This window comes from Magnolia sinica, chromosome 6 (assembly GCF_029962835.1).
Source record: "Magnolia sinica isolate HGM2019 chromosome 6, MsV1, whole genome shotgun sequence".
Taxonomy (NCBI): Eukaryota; Viridiplantae; Streptophyta; class Magnoliopsida; order Magnoliales; family Magnoliaceae; genus Magnolia; species Magnolia sinica.
In genome coordinates, this window is record NC_080578.1 from 16,904,657 (window position 1) to 16,915,203 (window position 10,547).

At 38.6% G+C, this 10,547-nt stretch overlaps 1 non-coding gene across 1 annotated transcript; it reads right to left on the reverse strand.

Moving 5' to 3' along the window:
* Positions 1-7,925: 7,925 nt before the first annotated feature.
* LOC131250468 (small nucleolar RNA R71) lies at positions 7,926-8,032 on the reverse strand. The gene has a single exon (XR_009173393.1). It is a non-coding gene; the product is annotated as a small nucleolar RNA R71 (small nucleolar RNA).
* Positions 8,033-10,547: the final 2,515 nt, after the last annotated feature.

The window sequence follows — 10,547 nt, forward strand, 5'->3', positions numbered from 1 at the left end:
AAATTAGATTAAAAATCAAGTGGACCAAACTACAAAAAGCGAGGGAGGATTGAATGTATACCATCATAACCTTTACACAGTCAGATAAGTTTTAGATCAATAATATATTTGTTTTACCTCTTCATCTCATCTGTGTGACCTTATGATAAGATTGGATGGAAAATAAACATTATGCCGAGCCACACGAATGTTTTAATAGTGAGAGTCATTGTCTCTTCTACTATTTATGGTGGGCTCCACCTGAGCTTTGGATAAGACACAATTTTAAGCTCATGTTTTAAATGATATAAGACACAATTATAAGCTCATGTTCTAAAATTATATGGCCAAATGGATGAATGGTGTGGATATAATAAATACATTATTGTGAGGCTCATGTAACTTTGTTCTCCTTTAAAGCGTTCGTACAGCTCAAAGCTAATGAGAAGTGCGTCACCGCTAGTCTTGGCATGACACATACCCCTAGTTAAGTTGATGGTGTGTGGTACACCAGTCAATCCCCTTCTTTTGTCGCAACCCATGATGATACGTGTGTCACCACTTGCGGCCAACTTTTGAGATGGTGTGGTGATTTGAATCGTCAATATATTTTAAAACTGAAATAAATAAACAGTCGGACTAGAATCATGGTTCGGTTATCATCCTAATGTCTGATGGGCCCGCTTGGAAGTTTGGATTTGTAAACTCCTGAGTCAGAACCCCCTATATTTGAAATTGTAACGCCCCAGTTTTTGGAACCTGAGTATATGACTCGTTATCCAAAAACCCAAGTGTTAGCCTATAAAATTTAGGGTGAATTTGAACCGCTGAATCATTAATTAGAGTTAACAGCAATGAAACTAGAGTAAACCATGCATTGAATAAAAACATTCCAACTATAATGAAAATCCAAATGTAACACCCATATAGGACTTATATAATTCTAAATACAAAGTTCATTAAATAAAAGAAAAAACAGAATTCTATCATCTAATGGTGGAGCTCAATATGGGTCACAGGGACCCCGTCTAGCTCCTCAGCTACCCGATCTGCCCTAACAACCAAGTGAACATCATCGGCTCACTCTACAGCTGCATCAACTGTTACGGTTTGATAGCATCAATGGCTATCGCAGGGATGAGCACCCTCTAAGATTGCGCACTCATCATTCATAATCAATATAGAACACAAGTCAGGAATTTATATATATTAAACAAGGCATTTCATAATCATACGTATATACTCAAAAATTAAACCAATCAATAGAATCTCATCATAAGCAAAATATGGTAGTAATTACAATATAAGAAAATGTGTTCAGATAGTTAAATAATCAATCACACGACTTTCTATTACACCCGAGAATCATATTGTAAGTGAACTCCGTAAGATTACTAGAAAATTGATAAGCGAACTTCAACTCCACTTGGAAATCGTGGTACAAGTGAAATTCATGAGGTAAATAGAAAATCAACCTTCAAACCTCTTCTTCACTCAGAAATCATGCCATGTGTGAACTCCGCAAGAAGACTAGAAAATTGATAAGCGAACTTCAGCTCCACCCAGAAATCATGGTACGACTGACTACAGCAAGATGAAGAGACAATCAACACACAAACCCTGAACCACCCGAAAATCATATCGTACGTGAACACTGCAAGATGGCTAGAAAATCGATAAACAAACTTTAGCTCCACTCGGAGATCATGGTATGACTGAACACCACAAGATGGCTAGGACGCAACACGATATGTGAATGCAACCATCAAGCCACAAGAAGGCACCAATAATCCATCAACGCCACGAAGGGCAACTAGACGATCCAAGCCACATAGGCAACATGCGGTCCAAGCCATGTAAGGCAAAGTGCGATCCAAGCCATGTAAGGCAACCATGGACCGCAAGATGGCTAGACCTTAACATGTTCCATTCAGTCCATAAGATAATCACAAACGTCCACATTTAATTAATTAACAAACCCTACAACTTGAGATAACATGTTGCAACCAATTCATTCATGTCTGCTAACATTAAAGAGACAACAATTATTCATTACATGAGTCAGTCACATGACATTTTGGCAAAATTATATAATAAGATAAGTAAACTATGAGATAATTTAGAGCTACTAACTTCATAGAATTAAAGTATCATTTATATCTAGATTGGTGAATTTAAGTGAGAAGCTTAAAGGGTGAGTCCTCACCTTAGAGTGCAGCTTCAATCGAGTATATACTCCAATATGAACAAGAAAGAGAAAAACTCCAAATCCCTACATTTTAGTCAAAATTTGACTTAATTAAACCCAACTTAAACCCTAATCTGAAAACTATTAGAAGCTTGGATACTAAATCACCTTGATTTATGATTCAACTTGCCCTAGGGGCGATTTGGCCCAGCTTCAACTCAATTGAATAAAGTCCTAACTGAGGATTTTAAATATCTTACTTCACTTAAACCAATGCGATTTGAGACCGAACATCACTCTAATAGAAATGATTTTACCTACTAATCAAGGGGAATAAGTCACCTGATTTGACCCAACTCGGTATCGAGTTCAACTATGAATCGGTGAGAGAATGCTAACCCTACAAGACCATAAGTACTCTAATTAGGAGTATATCAAATCTAAACAAAATCCGATCAACTAGTTTCGGGTGAGGGTTAGAGAATCTAAATTTCTCAATTTAATAGGAATAATTCTAATTAGTTCAAAAATGTGAATAAAGTTCTATTTCAACATCGTGGAGATCGAATTACCTTAAGTCGAGTGATTCGAGTCGATTTGACCCTACTAACAGACGAGGGTAATTGGTTCACTAAATCAACTTTGGGATCCTAAATTAGGCCCTCATGGTAACACCCGAGTACTGAAAAGTATGAGGTGTTACAATCTACCCCCCTTGAAGAGAATTTCGCCCTCGAAATTCAACGCTCTTAACTTAAATGGAAACGAGGACAATCTATTTTACCATGTCTCTTATCATTTACTACCTTCCCTCTGAAGCATGTTTGTATGCACAAGTGTTCAAGACTATTTGCTAGGACTAGGGTTGTTACAATATACCTCCCTTAAAGAAGAATCTCGCCCCCAAAATTCAATATTTCTACCTTAAATGGGAGCAACAATGTCTCTATGCATTTACTAGTTTTCTATTACTTGTATGTATACGCGTAAGCGTTCACGATCAACTATTAGGACTAGAGTTGTTACAATCTACCCCCCTTAAAGAAGAATCTCACCCACAAGATTCGATTATGGTCATCTCAATTTCCTTTAGTATCAATTAAGATCAAGGGTTTGCTCACATGTCGTAAAGAGGAGTTTCATCATGACTATCCTATTTATATATATAAGTTTGAAATTCACGATGAGAATCTATGTCATCTTATAGGAAGAGTAGTTTACGTTTTTAGTGTTCAGGTAAATATGAACGGATAGTTATAGTTGGTCTAGGCCTGATACGTCAAACTTCTGCCTGGCCGGGCAGTGAGTTTACTAGTATCTTTCTTAATTCCCGTGAGTACCGATCTTCTGCTTAATCAGGGCATTGAGATCATTGTAATCATTAGGATTTAGAAGTCACGTCAAACCGCGCATATCTTGCTTAGACATGGTTCCGTTGATTTGTGTTCCTGATCATTTTAGTCTTTTGAGATAAGCTATTTAATTTCCTACTTCCCTAAAGAATAAGCCTAAATGATTCTTTACGCTACAACATTGCAATTTAGCTATCTGGGTGCTATCCAAAAATCAATAATCCAATTGTTTCTAATTGTTTTAGTCACATTACTACGCGTTCTTAAAAATTTATAATCCTTGCGAACTACCTTATAACTACTAAGGAAGATTTATAAGGGTCGTACCTTGGTGGCTGAAGTTGTTGTACTGGAGGGAAGGTTCCCTCATCTCATCGTTTCTTAAAACACCGCTTTAAGAAGTGACTTGGCCTTCTACAATAGTCACAAAGCTTATCCTGACCTGAAGAATGAGTTGGGTGAGACATTAATTCCATCCTTTTCTTAGTCATAGGAGATCCAAATGGCACCGTCTTGGCTTTGCTTGCTGAACCTCGAATAAGAGTACATATTTTGGCCCTATGCTCGAAGTCCTTCTCTACGCACATGGCCTTGTCCACGATATCAGTGAAGTCAGTAAAGTTGAAGGTGCACGATCTCGACTGAATTTCAGATCGGAGACCTTCCATAAACTTTTACAATTTATATTCCTCATCCTCAACAGCCTTTAGTACATATCGTGACAATTCGTCGAAACGTGCTTCATATAGTGGTACTGTCGTATTCCCTTGTTCCAACTTGAGAAACTCGGATATTTTCTCGTGACGATAGCATGGAAGAAAGTATTTTTCATTAAACCTCTTCTTAAACTCATTCTAGGTCCACTCATAATTAGGTGGGACTCTTCTTAGCATGCCTTCCCACCATATATTAGCCTCGCCTTCCAAGGCATAAGTGGCGAGAACAACCTTCTGGTTTCATCATCTTAGTCATTCTATTCAGCCAGTGTTCTGCTAGAACTGGATCTGGTGTTCCTGAGAAAGACGACGACCTTAGCCTTTGAAACCTTTTAAACAAATCTGCCCCACTAACTTCTTCAGTCTTCGAGACTGATGCACCCATATTATGTTGGAGATCTTTTAACAGTGTGGCGATCGAAGCTTGTTGTTGTAGTATGACAGTATTCAGCTGACTAATAACATCGCCAGGTGGGACTGATGAGGGTCGAATATTACATATCAGACCCCAATTATTACCTGATTTTACGTATATGATAATGCTTAACGGAGTATTTTAATTATATTTTTGTTGCAGGATGAAATCAGGAGCGTTGATGGAAAAAGACTACTACAAGCATGGATTTGACACTCTGAAGTCACCAAAGCAAGGGACGCACTCTAGAGAACTAAGACTGAAGAATTTACATGCCAGGGATTCGAGGAAATCAAGTCGTTCACGTTAAAAGGGCCCGAAAATGGTCCAGAATGCAAGATCACATGGTTTCTGTCATCCAATTGACTCGAAACTTCATACATGGCCTGGAGGCTATAAATAAACCGTACATATTAAATTTCAACCATTGGATATCTCGAGAAGTGGGCCAACAGACAGATCAGCTCATTAATCTCCAATTTTAGGCCCGCCTACAATCTGGATATACTTCAAAATTGACCTAGACGGTTTAAATAAGATGAGAAATAGGATGGACAGATTAGATTTCTCGACAGAATCATAGTGGACCCCACCTTGTGTGACATGTGCATAGTGCACATGTGCACTGCCCGTGCACCGAACGAACTAAGTCGGTCAGCAGCGCTGACCCGACTTCCTTCTTCAAAAACGGAAGTTGCCGTTTCTGGCACCGTGTAACGGATGGAAAGTCCGTTTTTACGGACCGCTGTGGGCCCCACCGATAGCACGTTCGTCTGATCCAAGCCGTTCATCGTGTAGAAGGGTTCAAGAGCTACAAAACCATGTTTACAGTTTGTGCCCATACGTGCACACGTGTGAGATACAGAGGCCACAAGTGGACTGTCCGGTGACGTTCAAAATTGATTTTATTGTAATTCCTTCTATGGGTCGCGTCAATGGATGTTTAAAACCATCCATATCTGACCGAAAATTCGTCGTGCATCCAGTGGACGGCTTGGATTTCCCCGAAAAAGCTTATGTGGGGCCCACCGAGCATCACAGCGCTGGACGTGCGAAGGCTTACGCACGTCCGCGAAAAGCGGACTTCCGGGCGGTTGTGGCCCACCATCTTTGATCAGATGGAAGATCTGATCCGTCCATCATATAGACCAGCCAAAAACGTCCCAGGAGACGTTGATTTTACGGATAAAGTGCAAAGAATGAGGGACTTATGCAGGTACAGAAGTTTGCTGCGAAAAGGGCTTTCGCTGCGCATACGACAGCTTTCCAAACCCGATTTTCTCCATTCCAGCCACTCCAGCAGCTATAAGAAGAGATGCAAAACGTAGACAAGGGGGAGGAGAGCCAGGGAACAGATCCAGAGAAGAGAAAGAGAAGAAAAGAGAAGAAAAGAGAAGAAGAAAGAGAATGATGTTCTCCTTGTATCAATTTTATTTTTCTTTCTTTTTATTTGAATTCATGGATTGTTAATCTTTTAACTAGGGCTGAGATGAAGCCCCTAATTTGAATAACTCTTGTTATATGTTGATTTCATATGATTTGATTGGTTTCTTTCTCTAGTATGCTTAATAGAAATCTCCGTACTTCTCCATTTTACGAGTTTAACCAAAGTCTAGTTATGGATGTTGTTTGAAATATTATTCTAGGCGCTTGTGTCTGACCATGAACAGGTTCCTATAGAGGAAGAAACAGGAATCTACATTTCTCCATGCCTGACCATGGATGGAAAGATGTGATCCATATGCTTTAAGGAATATACATTATGTGTGCCCGGCCAAGGACATAGAGTGCGCTGTATTTATTTTGATATCAATCTGAATTAGGGTGAATCAACAGGTAGAACAAGGTTTATGATAATTAGGGGTGGATTCGAAAGTCCTAGTTTTCTCCTTGATTGAATTTTCCTTATTGCTCTCGGTTATTTTTTCATTAATTTTTATTTAGTTTACTCAATTACTATCTCAAATATTTGTTGGATTAGTTAAAGAAGAGTCTTTAATTTTGAATTGTGACAACCAGTCCTCGTGGGAACGATCTCGTAATACGTATCATATCTACATCTGATTCGTATACTTGCGAGTTTAAAATCATTTAAATCAGGTTGGTTTAAATAAAACATCAAGTTTTTGGCGCCGTTGCCGGGGACTATTTCGGTCCAATTGGATTTAGGATTCTCTCTTATCATAATTCATAGTCTTAGATTTTTTTTACTAACTTTAGGTTAAATTTTTATTTTTAGAAACTAACCTATTTCCTGTTTTGTAGGGACCTGACATAAACTACTAATTTGGTAATCTCTTTACAAATTTTTTTTTCTAATTTCTATTTTTAGAATTAGGGTTTTATTTTTTTTAGAAATTTTCTATTTCTAGGCTTTCTTTTTTTTAGAAATTTCCTATTTTCTAATTTTAGATTTTGATTCTTCTTTCAAGTAACTTTCTATTTTCTAGTTTTAGAAATTTTTTTCCCTTTTTAGAAACTAACTTAGCTTTTATTTCTAAGATTATAAACTTTCTTTTTTAGAAATTAACCGTTGCTTAGGATTTTTCTAGCATTATTTTAGGAAATTCAATTTATTTTTTTTATGTTTACAGGAATTGAGGAAGGAAGCTTCTAAATAAGATTATCTTCAAAAGGAGGAGCTCTCAAATCTTCAGACATTCATCATCGCCTTTTCCGGGTTCTTCCTTCCAATTCTCGTTTACATAGCTTTCTCTTATTTTTAGGAATTCATAACTTTTATTTTTAAGTTTTATTCATCTTAGGTTACATCTTAGTTTAGTTTTCTTTCTTATATTGATAACATAATTTATGCTAGGACGTAGATCTCTGAACATAGAACTAGCACCTTTCGATCCTGAAATAGAAAGAACCTTTCGTAGAAGATTTAGAAACATCCTATTTGAAATGGCGGAAGAGAATGGAACTAAAGCTCTTAGAGATTATTCAGCTCCTGTCCAATTCAATGCGCCTTCATGTATAGTGTTGCCTGCCACCACGGCAACACACTTTGAACTTAAAACTGGGGTCATACAATTGTTTATGGTTCAGATAAGGAGGATCCATATCATCATGTGAAAGAATTCTTAGACATTTGCTCCACCTTTAAGTTCCAAAACTTTTTAGATGATTCGATCCGTTTGCGCCTCTTTCCTTTTTCTTTGAAGGATAAGGCGAAAGCATGGTTGAATTCTCTAGGAGTTGGGTCTATCACTACATGGGACCAACTGTCTAAGAAGTTCTTAAACAAGTTCTTCCCGGTTCACAAAACTAATGCTCTCCGTAGAGAAATTACAAATTTCACACAAAAAGAGGGTGAGCACTTTCATGAATGTTGGGAAAGATGGAAGGATTTACTTCTTAAATGTCCACACCATGGTTTTGAAAAGTGGCAATAGGTTCAATACTTCTATGATGGTCTGACACCCCAAAACCGTCGCATGGTTGACGCCACCAGTGGAGGGTCATTCATGACCAAAAGTGATGTCGAAGCTTGGAATTTCTTTGAAACCTTGTGTGAAAACTCCCAGCAATGGGACTATTCAAATAGAGGTGAAAGAAGCCCTCAACCACTGAAGAAAGGGGGTATATATGAGGTAGGAGTCACGCCAGATCTTTATGCCAAAATTGATACCCTGACAAAGAAGGTGGATGCTTTAATGTTAAACAATGGACCTCCACAAACAACTCAAGTCGAGTCATGTGCCATATGTTCTAGTCTCGCCCATCCTACGCAGTTTTGTCCATCTAGTTCAGCATTTCTAGAATTTCTCTCTGAACAAGTACATGCTATGAACACCTTTCAGAGAACTGAGAATAATCCTTACTCAAACACCTACAATCCAGGGTGGGCTAGGCATCCAAATTTTTCTTGGGCAAAAGGACCACAACAAGGAGGACCATCTGAAAATCCTCCTATGCAACCTTACTCCCAAGTTGGCAGTCAACAACCTCAGCAGTTTTCACAGTATCAACAAGTGCCTCCACAATCTAGAAAACCATCTCTTGAGGATACACTCAATCTTTTTATGCAGAGTTCACTTCAATTTCAAAAAGACACCCAACATACTTTACTAGCTAACCAGCAGAGTTTACATGCAAATGCGCAATCCATTGCCAAGCTGGAAGTACAGTTGGGTCAACTTGGTGCCACATTGAGTGAGAGAGAGAAGGGCAAGTTCCCTAGTCAACCTGTGGTAAATCCAAAAGGACAGTATGAGATTGGCTCTAATTCAAACCAAGAACAATATCATGAGCAAGCCAAATCAATCATTACTCTTAGGTCTGGTAAACAGATCGAGAACAAAGTAGATATGCCTAGGGAAGAATCAAAGTCCAATGCGGAAGATCAAAATGAAATAGAGAGACATACTAGTGTATCCAAAGTCCAACAACACTCTGACTCTCGAGGAACCACTCATGTGCCATCTTATGTGCCTAAAGCACCTTTTCCTCAACGTCTGGCACCGGTTAAGAAAGGAAACAACTTTAATGAATATTGGACATGTTTAAGCAAGTCCAAATCAACATTTCGTTGCTTGATGCTATCAAGCAAGTCCCTGCTTACGCTAAGTTTCTTAAAGATTTATACACTCAAAAGCGTAAGATGAATGTTCATAAGAAGGTCTTCCTTGCAGAGTAACTCAGCTCCATGATTCAAAACAACACTCCTCCTAAATTTAGGGATCCAGGAGCTCCTACCATTTCTTGTGTCATAGGAGAGCATAGGGTTTAGAAAGCGTTGCTTGATTTAGGGGCCAGTGTTAATTTGTTACCATATTCGGTCTATGAGCAGTTAGGACTTGGTGAGCTGAAACCAACTAAAATAACATTACAACTAGCTGATAGATCTATCAAGGTGCCCCGTGGTATTATTGAAGATGTGCTAATCCAGGTTAACAAGTTTTATTTTCCAGTGGATTTCATCGTTTTAGATACTCAACCTGTCCAAAATCCTACAAGTCAAATCCCGGTTATCTTAAGACGTCCATTCTTGGCCACATCCATTGCTATCATAAATTGCAGGAATGGAGTTATGAAGTTATCCTTTGGTAACATGAAGATCAAGCTCAACGTTTTCAATGCTGCACAACAACCAGCAAACTCGGAGGATATATGTGAAGTGGACATGATTGAGAGTCTAGTGCATGAATCTTTCCTTCAATCTTCCGTAGACACACTTGAGACTTGCTTAGCACATTTTGGCATGGATTTTGACATAGAGAATTCCATCCAAGAAGTCAATGCATTGCTCGATTCTGCTCCTATAATGGAGACTGTCAAATGGAAAGCGAAAGTGGAACCTCTCCCACCCTCTGAGTCTAAACCGGTCCCATCTATTGAGAAACCACCTGAACTTGACCTTAAATAATTGCCTAAAAACCTCAAATATGCATTTTTAGGTCCGTCTGAGACCCTACCTGTCATCAGAATGTCTAACCTTGAGAAGGAACAGAAGAACAAGTTACTTAAAGTGCTTAGAGAATATAAGGCAGCTATTGGGTGGACGATAGAGGACATGAAGGGAGTAAGCCCCACTTTGTGTATGCATCGTACTGATCTTGAAGAATATGCAAAAACATCGCGTGAAATGCAAAGGGGGCTTAACCCTAACAAAAAAAAGGATGTTCGAGCGAAGGTGCTTAGATTGTTAGACGTTGGTATCATTCCAACGGAGGTGCTTAGGTTGTTAGACATGAAAGAAGTCATTCGATCGGAGGTGCTTAAATTGTTGGATGTCTACCCCATTTCAAATAGCACGGTTCAAGTTGTTCCCAAAAAGTCTAGGATTGGTTAATCAAGATATTGAGGAAATTTATTTGGCGGACCCAGGTTATCAAGATTGATTAGTTCATGGTCCACTCTTGTCTGGCTGAAGACATTAAACTTAGTGCTCC